The following is a 14,452-nucleotide window of genomic DNA, read 5'->3' on the forward strand; positions in this document are numbered from 1 at the left end:
GGGTAGTTTCTCTAAATTGTAAGTGTTAATATTTTCATCTTATTCAATTAAAAATAATAATTGCCTTTTCTTGAATGTTAAGGTATAATGAGACCTCTGCAGCCATTAAAAAAACACTTTTATTTTGCAATTTTTATCTTTTGTTTTTTGGCTTTTAATTTTAGAAAGAGATCCTAAAATGTAGAAATGGTTGCTTATAATTTTTTTTCTCTCTCTCTGCCCTGCTTTCTTGTGAGAATTTCCTGTCTTAAGAGGCCTCAGAGTTGAGAGGGAGAGAGATCTTCATTTTCTGATTTGGGCTGGTGTTTTTCAACAATTCTGTGGCCCCTTTTGTTTTGCTTTTTTTTAAAAAGCTAGTGTGTTTTTATCTATTCTTATGTATCTATTGTTTTTGTGCTCTTCTTGCTTGTTTTTCCTTTGTGCCTCCATCTGTATCCTTTCCTACCTCCATAATCTTACATTTTTGTTTCACAATTGTCTGTCTTCTGCATATCTGTCATAGCTCGAATTCTATCAGCATTTATAAACCTTGGGATATTCCAGTTTAGTTCTGTGCTTCATATGTTAAAAACATTAAGCTTGGCCTTTGTTTTAAAGTATAACACTCTTGATGGTTTGCTTATTTTTCCAATGTCTATCCCCCCCCCTCTTTCAGAGAGTAGGCTTTTTACTTGTTTGAATTCAATAATGTCGTGTGTGATTCACCAGGGAGTGTGTATTGTCTGCGCAGAGTTAATGGTGCTTTGATTCTTTGTGCACTTCCTACAGAAAGAAAATAAATTTTGTTTATGGTAATGGAATATTTTACGTATTTTTGTTCGCTTGGGGATATTGCACATTTACTTAACCTAATATCTGTTCTTGCGTGAGCGTTTCTATGATTAAAGCTAGCCTCTTCATTAGCTTTCCTGATCTGCTCTCCACATTCCCTTGTTGGTGGATAATTTCCCTGTGCAGTTTGCTTTGTAGTTTACAGATCCTCACAAGGCTGCCGGATTTTGCATTTTTCTAACGGGGCGGCAGCCAGCGTTGTCTTTTACAGGGGGAATGGTTTGCTTCTCTCTTTCAGGATTTGACCGTCAGCCCGCCCTTGCTGTAATTGGGAGGACCTGATGCTTTATTGAATGTAGTGGGGCCAATATTTAAAAGCTTTCGTTTTCCCTTTTTCCAACACCCCCCCCCACCCTGTTTCCCTCATGTTCTTTTTTTGTGTAATGGCGTGAGGGGAGGTTCCTGTCTCCCTTGTGCTCTCTTTCTCTCTGTCTCTCTCTCTCTCATTTTTAACAGCCTGTGATGGCACAGATGTGATGCATATGGTTAATCATCGAGTATTCCATCGGCTGTTGCATTGTAGACTCTGGTATCTTTTGTTCGACCGTGCTCCCCATTTTTCAAAATGTACTCCGTTTCTGGTTGTCATGCTTAACTGTTTCACTTTCAGCTTGGGCGGCACTTCGGTGTCAACAGTGCAAAACATCCTCTTCCTCATTGTGGTGCCTTTAGCATTTTAAGCCAGCACCGCCTGTTTGCAGGGTTTTATAACTCTCTGCCCCTCCAGTGTACACCCCTTGGAGGGTGGGGTGCTGGTGGAAAAACAAGTCGTATATGCTGCACAGGGATTTTTTTTTTAAAAACTGTACATTTATATTGCACCTTTGACATAATTAACCATCTGTAAGGCCCTACACAGGAGTGTTAACAAGTAAAATGTACATGGAGCCATGCAAAGGCAGGGAAACGAAAGCTCGGATAACAAGCTAGGTTTTCAGGAAGAAGTGGGGGGTGGGGTGAAGAGAGAGAGAGAGAGAGAGAGAGAGAGAGAGAGGGGGAGGCAGAGGTGGGAACGAGGGATGGAGTAAGGCTATAAGATATAGAAGCAGAATTAGGCTAGTTGGCCCATCTAGTCTGCACTGCCATTGGATCATGGCTGATAATGTTTCTCAACCCCACTGTCTTGCCTTCTCCTATCCCTTGATCTCCATAACAATCAAGAGCAACATTTAAGAGGCATTTGGATGGGTATATGACAAGGAAGGGTTTGGAGGGATATGGGCTGGCTGCTGGCAGGTGGGACTAGATTGGGTTGGGTTGTCTGGTCGGTGTGGACAGGTTGGACCGAAGGGTCTGTTTCTGTGCTGTTCATCTCTGACTCTGAGTCTAAGACTCTATCTGCATTGCTCTTAAATACACTCAAAGACTTGATCTTCACTGTGACAATGAGTTCCATAGATTCACCACATTGTGGCTGAAGACCATCCTTCTCCTCTGTTCTAAAGGATCCTCCCTTCACCCTGAGGCCATGCCCTCAGCTCCTTGTCTCTTCTACGACTGAAAGTATCCTCTCTGCATCCACACTATCTAGGCCCCTGAGTATTCTGAAAGCTTCAAAGAGGTCCTAACTCTCATCCTTCAAAACTCCCCAACAGGAACAGGCCCAGAGTCCTCAACTGGCTATTGTATAACAGGAACTTTCTTGTAACCTCCTCTGGACCCCCTCCAACACCAGTACATCCTTCCTTAGATACGGGGTCCCAAACAGCTCCCAATGCTCCAAACCTAGTCTGACCAGAGCCTTATACAGCCTCAGCGGTACATCTCTCCTCTTGTATTCTAGCCCTCTTCCAATCTGGACCTTAGGGCCCAGGCAGCTGAAGGCATGGTGACTGATAGTGGCACGAGGAAAGTTGTGCAGGCTGCACAAAGTTCCAGAATTGGAGAGTTGGAATTTGAGGGGTGTGGCTGTGGAGGAGGACCTTGCAGTGGCATTCTAGCACAGAAACCAGGCATTCGGCTTAACTGCTATGTGCTGGAGTTGGTGCTCCAGATGCCCCAAGTGGTCATCACATCCTTCCTGTAACGTGGATGCTTTGGAGAAGGTGCAGAAGAGGTTTACTGGGATGCTGCCTGGTTTCAAGGGATATGAGCTATCTGGAGAGTCCAGAAAAACTCGGGTTATTTTCTCTGGAGTAGCAGAGGCTGAGGGGAGAATTGATAGTAAGGCTGTTCAATTGAGATGCATAGATAGAGTTGACTATCAGAATCTTTTGCCCTGAGTTGAAATGTCTAACACAAAAGGACATACATTCAGGGTGAGAGGGGGAAAAATTCAAAGGAGATGCCAGGGGCAGGTTTGATTTACTCAGGGTAGTAGAAGTCTGGAATGTGGATTAGTGGTGCTGGAAGAGCACAGCAGTTCAGGCAGCATCCAAGTAGCTTCGAAATCGACATTTCGGGCAAAAGCCCTTCATCAGGATGCTGCCTGAACTGCTGTGCTCTTCCAGCACCACTAATCCAGAATCTGGTTTCCAGCATCTGTAGTCATTGTTTTTACCTAGAACTCTGGAATGCGCTGCCAAGGTAGTGGTGGAGGCAGTTATGATAGGCACATTCAAGGGACTTTTATATAAGCACATGAATGTGCAAGGAATAGAGGGATGTGGACCAAGTAGGTGAAAGGGAGGACTGCAGATGCTGGAGATCAGAGTAAAGAGTGTGGCACTGGAAAAACACAGCAGGTCCAGCAGTGTCCGAGGAGCTGGAGAATCGACACTTCGGGCAAAAGCTCCTTGTAGGAATGAGACTTGTGGGCTGAGGTGGTGGTGAGATAAATGAGAGGGGGTTGGGGCTGGGTTGGGGGCAGGGGGATGGTCGCTGAGTGTGCACGAGGTAGATGAAGGTGGGGTAATGGTGATAGGTCGGAAAGGAGGGTGGAGCGGATAGATGGAAAGGAAGATGGACAGGTTGTGAGGGCAGTGCCGAGTTGGAAGGTTGGAACTGGGATAAGGTGGGGGCGGGGGGGGGTGGAGAGGAGAGGAGGGGGGGGGGAGGAAGAGGAGAGGAGGAGAAATGAGGAAACTGGTGAAATCCATATTGAAGCCATAGGGTTGGAAGGTCCTGAGGTGGAAGATGAGGCGTTCTTCCTCCAGGCTTGGGGTGGTTAGGGTTTGGCGATGGAGGAGGCCCAGGACCTGCATGGGAGGAGGAGTTGAAATGTTTGGCTACTGGGCAGTGGGGTTGCCTGGTGCGGGTGTCCCAGAGATGTTCTCCGAAGTGCTGTGGACCAAGGGCAGGCAGAAAGGATTAGTTGAATTTGGTGTCATGTTTGGCACATCGTGGTTGGCCGAAGGGTCTGTTTGTGTGCTGTACAATTCTTATTCCAGTTAATAAAGTGTCGTTGCTGTTGGAATTCAGGAAGCCCAGAGCAAACTTTCCACACATCAAACTCCCCCAGTGGCAATACAGAACTGATCTAGATCATCGTGATGTTCATCAAGGGGTAGACATTTGCCAGGAAGAACGTCTGTTGCCTTCTTTGAATAGTGTTGTGGGGTGTGTGATGATCGCAAGAAAGTGCCCTGGGGTTGGCTGAAACTTCCCCAACATGTGGGCAAGAGCAGAGGAACGCTGTCATCTGGTCCACTGCCTTGCCCATGTTCTTGTTGCTTCTCTTGGTACCATCTTGTGTGCCCAGTTATGCACACTGACACATTCATCTGTAAAACATCTTAAAGTTCACTTCACTTGATTGAAAGGTGCTATGTAAATGTAGCCATCGATGGCGATGAGAAATCTCACTCTCAGACCCTAGCGATTTGAGTGGTTCAGTGTATTTTTTTTCCCTTTGGTCAGTTTCCCTCATTCTGTCCTCCTGAGAGTTTGATCTTGTCCAAAGCGCTCCTATCTCATGTCGTAACTCTCCTCCATTCACCCCGTCTTGGACTCAGTGACCTGCACTCAATGCCTGTTTGCTTTCAACTCCTTCTGCCATCTTGCCTCTTCTGATCTCTGCAATCTCCTTCAGTCCCACAAGGCTGAGATCTCAGTGAGCCTCTTAATGCCAGCCCCTTGAACATCTCCCTGTTAGTAGCTGTGTTTGCAGCTGCCTTGGCCCCCAAGCTCTAGATGTCTGTCTCTCTTCCTTTTGAAGATGCTATGTAAAACACTTCCTCCTTGACCAGACTATTAGCTGTCAGTCAGTGTTAGCAGTACAGGTCCTGTTAAGAGCCCACCAGTATAGCTGCAGAGGTGACTGCAAGCCGATGATGCTGATTGGACTTTGTGTTCTAAGAGCTGTTGAACTGCAGTGGATCACAGACTCTCAGCCCAACTGTGCGTTAGGTTTAGTGTGCACCCCACTTTCTTTTAGTTATTTGAAAAATCTTATGTTTTTGGTAAAACTTCAGTGCCACACTCCTGAACCCTTTGGGATTCGGTGTGTGCACGTCAGGGGACCTTCTTGTACTTTGCTCCTGGGCCTTGTCAGTTTGGCCATTAGCAGGTTTGGGCAGTGGACGGGGGTCTGAACTGCTGACTGTCTGCCCCTCTTCCTAGTCTACATTCATGACCGGGTGGCCTTGGAGAGGGAACAGGCGCTGTCCACCCTTGATTTGTTTAGGTCAAAGAAATCACATGACACCAGGTTCAAGTGCACCGGGTTTATTTGGAAACACTAGCTTGTGGAGCCTCGCTCCTTGGTAGCACCTGAAGGCAGAGCCAGGGTCTGAAGGGTTGTTTATTCAAATAAACCTGTTGGACTCGAACCTGGTGAGGTGAGTTTTGACCTTGTCCAATCCAGTCCAACACCAGCAACCCCCCACCATTGGTTCATCAAGTCATGGAGATGTACAGCACAGAAACAGACCCCTCGGTCTGACCAGATATCCCAACCCAATCTAGTCCCACCTGCCAGCACCCGGCCCATATCCCTCCAATTGTACCAGCCTCCACCACTTCCTCTGGCAGCTCATTCCATACATGCAGTACCCTCTGCGTGAAAAAGTTGTCCCTCAGGTCCCTTTTAAATCTTTTGTCTCTCACCCTAAACCTATGACCTCTAGTTCTGGACTCTTTCTTTCTCTCTCTCTCTCTCTCTCTCTTTTTACCACCCCCCCCCCCCCCCCCCAAAGACTTTGTCTGTTTATCCTATCCATTCCTCTCATGATTTTATAAACCTCTATAAGGTCACCCCTCAGCCTCTTACACTCCAGGGAAAACAGCCCCAGCCTGTTCAGCCTCTCCCCATAACTCTCATCCTCCAACCATGGCAACATCCTTATAAAATCTTTTCTGAACCCTTTCAAGTTTCACAACATCTTTCCGATAGGAAGGAGACCAGAATTGCACACAATATTCCAACGGTGGCCGAACAAATGTCCTGTACAGCCGCAACATGACCTCCCAACTCCTATACTCAATACTCTGACTAATAAAGGAAAGCATACCAAATTCCACCTTCACTCCAAGGTCTCTTTGTTCAGCAACACTCCCTAGGACCTTACCATTAAGTGTATAAGTCCTGCTAAGATTTGCTTTCCCAAAATGCAGCACCTCGCATTTATCTGAATTAAACTCCATCTGCCGCTTCTCAGCCCATTGGCCCATCTGGTCCAGATCCTGTTGTAATCTGAGGTAACCCCCTTCGCTGTCCACTACACCTCCAACTTTGGTGTCATCTGCGAACTAACTCTTATGTTCACATCCAAATCATTTATGTAAATGACAAAAAGTAGAGGTCCCAGCACCGATCCTTGTGGCACTTCACTGGTCACAGGCCTCCAGTCTGAAAAACAACCCTCCACCACCACCCTCTGTCTTCTACCTTTGAGCCAGTTCTGTTTCCAAATGGCGAGTTCTCCCTGTATTCCATGAGATCTAACCTTGCTAATCAGTCTCCCATGGGGAACCTTGTTGAATGCCTTGCTGAAGTCCCTATAGATCACGTCCACCACTCTGCCCTCATCCATCCTCTTTGTTACTTCTTCACAAAAGTCAATCAAGTTAGTGAGACATGCCTTCCCATGCACAAAGCCATCCTGACTTTTCCTAATCGGTCCAAATACATGCCTGTAAGGATTCCCTCCAACAACTTGTTCAGCACCGATGTCAGGCTCACCGGTCTATAGCTTGTCCTTACCACCCTTCTTAAACAGTGGCACCACGTTAGCCAACCTCCAGTCTTCCGGTACCTCACCTGTGACTATCAATGATACAAATATCTCAGCAAGGGGCTCGGTTGCCCTGGTTAGAGAGGGGTTGGCACCACAGTGTTGAATGTTCTCTCCCCTTTGGTGCTTTCCATGTAAGTTATTCAGTTGGTAACCACCAGTGATCTCCTGGTGATGGTTAATAGATGCAAAATAGCACAGGTGGTTTGGTGGTGGGAGGGTGAGAAAATGTTCAGTAAGAGCACTTCTGGATATGACAAAAATAAAAGCTGGATCCTTGGAAAGGGAGTGCTCGGTATTCACTAGCCTTGAGGAATGGTGGGGTCCTCATTGGAGAGGAGGTAACACCAGAAGGTAGGAACAGGAGTAGGCCATTCCGCCCCTTGAGCCTGCCCTGCCGTTCAAGGCTGATCATTGAGCTCAATTTCCTGATCCCACCCTCTTCCCAGATCCCTTGGTCTCTTTTAGAATGAGAGAAATCTTGATCCTGTGTGTCAGAAATAGAGAGAGAATGAGAAGAGGAAATAGTGAGGTTGTACATGAAAGTGCATTATTCCCCCCCGCCCCCCCCCACCTCACCAATACAGTTTTGATTTGGTTCCCCACCTCCTCCTCTTGTCATCTTTTCTGTCACACTAACCTTTGGGGGCAATGTCTCTGATTTATTAGTCAAGGGAGGAGGATATCAACTGGGCCTTGCTGGTGAGATCCACGTCCCATAAGTGAACAGCAGGGCGAACTTGTCAAGTGAAGTGGTTGAGCTAACAGTGGCAGGTTTTATTTCAGGGGGATGGCAGAGTAGAGGCCCATCTTTGTAAAATGGGTTTCGAATTAACTGAGCGTTGAGCTACTCTGAGGGAAAATTGTATTTGAGTCAGATGAACTGAGAGTGATGTGGCGCATGCCATGGGGGGGGAAAAAAGGGATTGCACGTTAACGTTTCTGTGGCCTCCATCTCTTCTGACTGGTAGCTTGTAGGGGTGCAGAGGAGTGGGAGGAGAGTGAGCAAATGGGCTCTTGCCCCTCAAACTGGCTCTGATCGAGATATGTGAGCACTTGGAAGACCGAAGCAGTGATCCAGTGCAAGGGAGAGCTGTCCTACTAACCCTCATGAAATGACTTATTAAGCAATGCATTTATCTTCAGGCTAGACTTGAGTTCAACTTGTTCTTTGATGTGATAATGCCCGAGAGAGTCTAATGGACATTGATTTTTGCAGTGGTGGGAATGTTCCGAGTGCCCACTGAGTGAAATTTCACAGGCTCTGTGAACGATCTGACATTTCATGCTGTCAGCTCTGGCTGAAACAAGCCGAACGTTGACCCATCCTGGGTGGAGGGTGGGAAGGAGGAGTTGCATTTATATAACCACCTGCACTGTCTTGGGATGTCACACAAGACCTTGTGGCTTTTTTCCTCTAGAGTAAATTCAGTGTTCCTATGTAACAGCAGGCACTGTTCTCTCCTGTAAGGAGCAACATGACAGTGACCAAATAAAATGGCTTTGTGTTTGTGTTTGAGGTTGAATATCAGCCAGGGCACAGGGGAGTGCTCCCTCTTTGAATAGTACCACAGGATTTTATTTTTTTTTCCTCCCCATTGAGGAGGAGGAGTGGGGCTTCAATGTGAGAGGAACAGAACGTAAAGGTGTGAATGCCATCCTGCAGTTAGGTAGAGCTTTAAGCCTGTGCTAAAAGGAGACCCTTTAAGGATGGATGTGAATGCATTAGAAACTGTTCAGGGAAGGTTTCTTCAATTGATATCTGGCCTGAAAGAAACACGAAAAAACTGGAGATATGTAGCAGGGCCTGTGGAAGGAGGAACCAAATGAACTTTGAGTCTGACATGACTCCTTTTCATATCGAAACAATAGCTCTGTTTCTGTCTCCACAGATGCTGCCAGACCTACTGAGTTTTTCCAGTATTAGAGTAGAGGTCTGCAGCACAGGAAAAAGGCTCTTTTGGACCTTTTTGAGTCTGTGCCTAACTGTTGTAATCCCATTTGCCAGCACTTGGCCCATACTCTTGTATGGCCTGGCTTCTCCAGTGCACATCCAAATACTGCTACAATGCTGTGAGGGTTTCTGCCTGTGCCGCCCTGACGAGCAAGGAGTTCTGGATTCCCACCATCCTCCAGGTGAAATAGTTTTCCTTTACATCCCTCTAAATTTCCTGCCCCTTACCTTAAATCTATCCCCTGGTCATTGATCTCTCCTCGGAGGGGAAATGTTTCTTTCTGTCTCCCCTCTCTGTGAACCTCCTAATGTGACATCTATCAATTGTGTGTGATATATTCTGAGGATCTTGATATATTTTAAAATAAACCCCTCCAGGGTTGTGAAGGTGGATGCTGAAAGGATATTTCCCTTTTTATGAGCGAAACTGTGCCCTCTGGTCCTAGAGTAATGGTAAAGGATCTCCCATTTTAAGGTGAAGACGAGGAATCTTTTCCCTGAGGCTTGTGCAACTTTGGAGCTCTCTTCCTCAGTCCAGGCGGAGTGATGTGAATATTTTTAAGCTGGACGTGAATGGGTTGTTGGGGATAGGGGAAAAAGATGGAACTGAAATGTAACCGTACTGAATGACCGAGCAAGCTCAAGGAGCTGCGTGGCCTACTCCTGCTAATTCGTGTATTATTTGTAAGACAGTACCTCTGACAGAGCAGTACACCCTCCGTACTGCATGGGAATGTCAACGTGGACTTGAGTCTATCAAGATTAACATTTTTGCTCATTGGGGGATGGAGTCTAGGTTGCAGTGTACATGTTTGTCAGTAGATGATGTTGGGGACATTCAGTGCCAACATTATTGGGCTTGTGTTCCTTTTTGACTATTTTTGTCATTCCTGGGCTCTTCAGCTGGGCAGACTAACAAGTCAGGATGGCTACCCTCCAACAATTCTCCAGTTTTGATTTGGATTTCCAGTGTCTGTAGGCTTTCTGCTTCCATCCCACCCTGTCTCCCTATCTTATTTTAATCAACGTGGGCATTGTTGGCGAGTTCAGTATTTTGCTGCCTATCCCAATTGCCCTGGAAGATGGTGCGCTGTCGCTTTCGGATGTAGCGGAGGGGCCATTTCAGAGGGCCATTAAGATTCTGTGTGCCAGATCGGAATGATTTTCTGACCTAGAGAACATGAATGGGCCAGATGGATTTTAATGATAATCTCCTAACATTTTAATCCAGGTTAATAGGATTTACATTTTCCAGATGCCATAGTGGAATGTGAACCTGCGCCTCCAGCTAATTAGTTCAGGGGCTTGGAACCTTGAATCTATTAAAATTTCTACAATGGGTGCTTGCTTTCCTTCTCACAGGAGCAGAGGGTAAAAACCAGGACTGCAGATGCTGGAAACCAGAGTCTAGATTAGAGTGGTGCTGGAAAAGCACAGCAGGAAAATCCTGATGAATGGAAGGAGCAGAGTCTCCTTTCGTGTACCATATTTCAACACTTCCGTCAAATCCCCCCCAAAATCTTCTGCTACACGATCAAAACAGTCGGAAAGTATCTTGTTTTCTCTTTGGAGTGCCTCACAGCAGGCAGTGTCCTACTGACCCAGTGTTGTACTGTCCACAGCCTCCACCTTCTCATCTGAGGCCTTGAGATGTAGGAGGCACATTGGGCCGTTTGATGTGCTGAGTCTGTTCGAGATCCGTGGAGATCATAGCTGATCTGATAACCCTCAACTCCACTTTCCTGCCTTTTCCCTTACTGATTTCAAAATCTGTCTGTCTCCCACCTTGAAGATACTTAATGATGCGGCCTTTTCCAGTAATGCGTTCCACCGCTTCACTACACCTGAGAAGAACATCCTCCTCACCTCTGTCGTAAATGGATGACCCTTTGCCCTGGAAGAGTGCCCTTTCATCCTGGAATCTTTGACAAGGAAAAATGACTCCTCTGCGTCTACCCTGCCCAGTCTCCTGAGAATATTCCTGTACTATGTATTGATTGCTTATATTGCCTTGTGAATCCACACTCTCAAAACTCTTGAGCTATTTGAAGTTAGCTGTCTTCCCCCTCTTCTGAAAAAAGTTACTTTTAAGTTTTAACCAAAATATCTCCACAAACTGTGCTTTTTGTCTGCCTATTTCATCATTACCAATATGCTTTTTCAGCTTGAAAATGTTTTACCCTGTCTCCTCTTTTAATACCATATGCAAATTTCGATGCAACTCCCTTGACAGTCTAGCTCTTTATTGAGATTGCTGATGTCTACAGTGACTAACAGAGAACGGAACCCTCTGGGACACTACTTTTCACACCCAACCGCTGAGAAATTGCCCTTCGCTCTGCTCCTCACTCATTCCTCTTTCTTTTACCTGGGTTTCTGTGAAGCTTCCACCTGACTCGCACCAATTCAAAGACACTTTGGTTTGCCGAGTTATCTCTGACACGGTACCTTGTCAAAAGCTGTCTAAAACGTTCATGTACACTGCATCTGCTGCATTCCTCAAACTGCCCTGTTTCTTGGAGGCACTCTGCTACTCTCTCCCCACCCCCACCCTCCTCTAGCTTATCTCTCCACCCTTCAGGCTCTCTGCCTTTATTCCTGATGAAGGGCTTTTGCCCGAAACATCGATTTCGCTGCTCGTTGGATGCTGCCTGAACTGCTGTGCTCTTCCAGCACCACTAATCCAGTATTTGGTTTTCAGCATCTGCAGTCATTGTTTTTACCTTCAGATTTACAAAGGTAGAGTTGGATGTTCTGATTCCATCTTGGCGGCTGCTGCTTTAATTATTTTTGTAGACTTCCCTGTTTACCACTTCATTCCTCTGAATTCAAGATCCTCTGCTAATGCGCCTCCTGATTACTTTTATCTTGTGTTTATGGGTGTTTTCCCTTCTTATTTGTGTTTCTCCCGTGGTAGTCAGGTAGCTCTCCAGGTTTTGTCTTTAGTCCTACCATCCAAAACTAGTGCTACTGACAAGGCTTCCTCCTTCCATAACCCTGATTTCCCACCCGCGATGGTTGACTGGTCCCTCGATTGCATCTGACCTATCAGTCCTGCTTCTCCGCTCCCCCCCACCCCCAACCCCACCAAACCTTGCTCCTTCCCATCACTCACAAGTGAGCGCATACCCTTTGTCCTCACTTTTCATCCCATCAGCCTCTGCATTCAAAGGATCATCCTCTGTATTTTTCAAACAACTACAGCAGAACGCGACATCTTCCCTCCTCATTCCCTATGTCTGCATTTCGCAGGGACTGTGCTGCTCATAATCATCAACCAAAGGATGCCAGTGGAAAGTAAATGGTAGAAGGAGCAATGATGACGTGAGAAACACTGGAATATGCTGCTTGAGAGTGTGGTGAAGGTAGATTCAGTCATGGCTTTCAGAGGGGAGTCAGATGATTATCCCCCCCAAAAAAACCCAACTACGTTGAAGTTGTACAAGTGGGAGAGTGGGACAAGGTAAAGTGAAACAATGGGCCGAATGGCTGCCCTTCCATTGTGCTACTGTTTTGTGATCCTGAGTGCCAGTGAGCTAGTTGCAGGCCTTCAGCAGGAGTTACTGTCTGAAGTGGGACTGCTGACCATCGTACGCCCTCCTGGGCCCCACTGAGACTTCGCAGCACCCACCGTTGAGGTGAAGTAACTCGGCAGTTCCTCGCTCGAGCTGGTTGTTTGCTGATTGCAGCCAAGAGAAATGGAGCATTGTTGATAAAGCATTGGCTTCAAGTGTGTTGACGTATATTGGAACGGGTGTGTTTTAGGTTTATGACGTACAGTCACTGCATCAACTTTACGTGGGATCTGAGAAGCATCGGTCGCAATAGGTAATGTTGTCGAAGATGATGAAAATCTCTTCTGACGTTGGGGGCCTTGAGTAACCTGAGCATGGGGTAATTTTGGCTCAGTCATTTTGGGTATGAAGCCACAGTCAATGTCAAACAAAACTTCAGTGAAATGATTGTCCCTGTTTTGCCACTGTGTTTGTGTTTGCTAATTCTTCCTGTGTCCTTTTGCGTAAGGTTATGTCCATTTTGTCAACATTATCTTGTCTATTTTGTTTTTACCCAGTTAAAAAAGCTGTGTTTCTGCAGAATGGTACAGGACAGAGGGGGGCATTTGGCCCATTGTGCCAGTGCTGGGTCTTATAGGAACTATCCAATTTGTTTCTCCTTCCTCTTTGCCTCCTCCCACACTCTCACTCTTTCTTTCAGTCTTCCCTCCCCCTTCTTGCATTTACACACGCACACATGCAGACGCACACACGCGCGCACACACACGCTGTCCAGTAACTGCTGTATCATTGTCAGGTGCCACTTTCAGAGAGAGTGTTCTCCAGATTGTACCAATGCGTGGTTGCATTTTCCAAACCGAGCTCCTCATGTTTATACCACCCTGCCATGTTGTCTAAAGGCAATGTTAACTCCTCAGCAAAGTGGAACAGGAGCACCATGGGCTGGGTTTAGGAGAGCAGTTAGAAGGGTGAGTGGTACTGCTGTTCTAGAGTCTTTGCTTTAGTTTTAGTCACTTTATGAAACTGAGAGAGCTCAGTCTTTTAAAATGTAGTGTGGATAGGGAGAAAGCATTTCCACGGACAGGACTCAGCAGGGCTGAGATTTAGCAGCGGGGGAAAGATGCTTTGAACTGGAAGGCGGTGCCTGAAAGAGCACTGGAAACCGACTCAACTTGGACTGCTACGGATCCTGTTCTGAAAAGAGCAGAATTCGGTGTAGAGCCATATTGGTTTGTGGTTTAAGGGGATAGTCCTTTGAGAGTCTGAGTAAATTGGGCTAACGTTCTCGGGATTTTAAAATGCGGTCTCCTCAAATGCTGCAAGATTTTGAAGGGGTTTTGACAGGATCGACACAGTTTCTGCTGCTCGGGGAATCGAAAACGGTGGGGGTGTGGGGAGAGCAACAGGATAAGGAGGTTGATCGTTTCGGACTGAGGTGCGGAGAACTTTCTTCGCTCAGAGGGAGACGGTGAATCTTTTGGAATTTTGCCCTTGACGGGAGGTGGACGCTCAGTCGTTGAATTTGTTTTAAGGTCTGGATTTATAGATCCTTGGTGCCTTAGGGAATCGGGGGGATGTGGGTTGAGGGCAGGAGAATGGCATTGAAGCCCAAGATCAGCCATGATCCAACTGAATGATGGAACAAGCTCAATGGCTGAATCGTTTGCTTCTGCTTGGATTCTTGTGGAAGAGGGAACGGAGAGGGGGGAAGAGTCTGCCAATTCTAAGCCAGTATCCTTCCCCTGTGTCATGTGATTTGATGGAGGTTATTATTGGTGGGACGTCTTCCAGTGTTTTGCTCAAGTAGCTATTATCGCCTCGCTCAGTCTCAACATGGAGTGCTGCTGGGGCCAAGGAAAGTGTGGTTTGTTACTTTTATGTCAACTAACTGAGCTGATGGAGTTGAGCCTGGGATCTTGTGGTCTGTATGGCTTGTGACTCTGCCAGGTGGTGGAGCGGGAGGAGGCTGTTCAGCTCTTCAAGCCCACACAGCCTTTCAGTGAGATCATGGCTGGCCTATACTTCACCAATTTCCTGCA

General features: G+C 46.6%; 1 protein-coding gene across 8 annotated transcripts in view; it reads left to right on the forward strand.

Annotated features, from left to right (window-relative positions):
- Window positions 1-14,452, forward strand: part of LOC140492537 (guanine nucleotide-binding protein G(I)/G(S)/G(T) subunit beta-2) — a 186,905-nt gene that overhangs the window by 96,074 nt on the left and 76,379 nt on the right. The gene's annotated exons all lie outside the window — the stretch shown is intronic.

Source organism: Chiloscyllium punctatum, chromosome 21 (assembly GCF_047496795.1).
Source record: "Chiloscyllium punctatum isolate Juve2018m chromosome 21, sChiPun1.3, whole genome shotgun sequence".
NCBI lineage: Eukaryota > Metazoa > Chordata > Chondrichthyes > Orectolobiformes > Hemiscylliidae > Chiloscyllium > Chiloscyllium punctatum.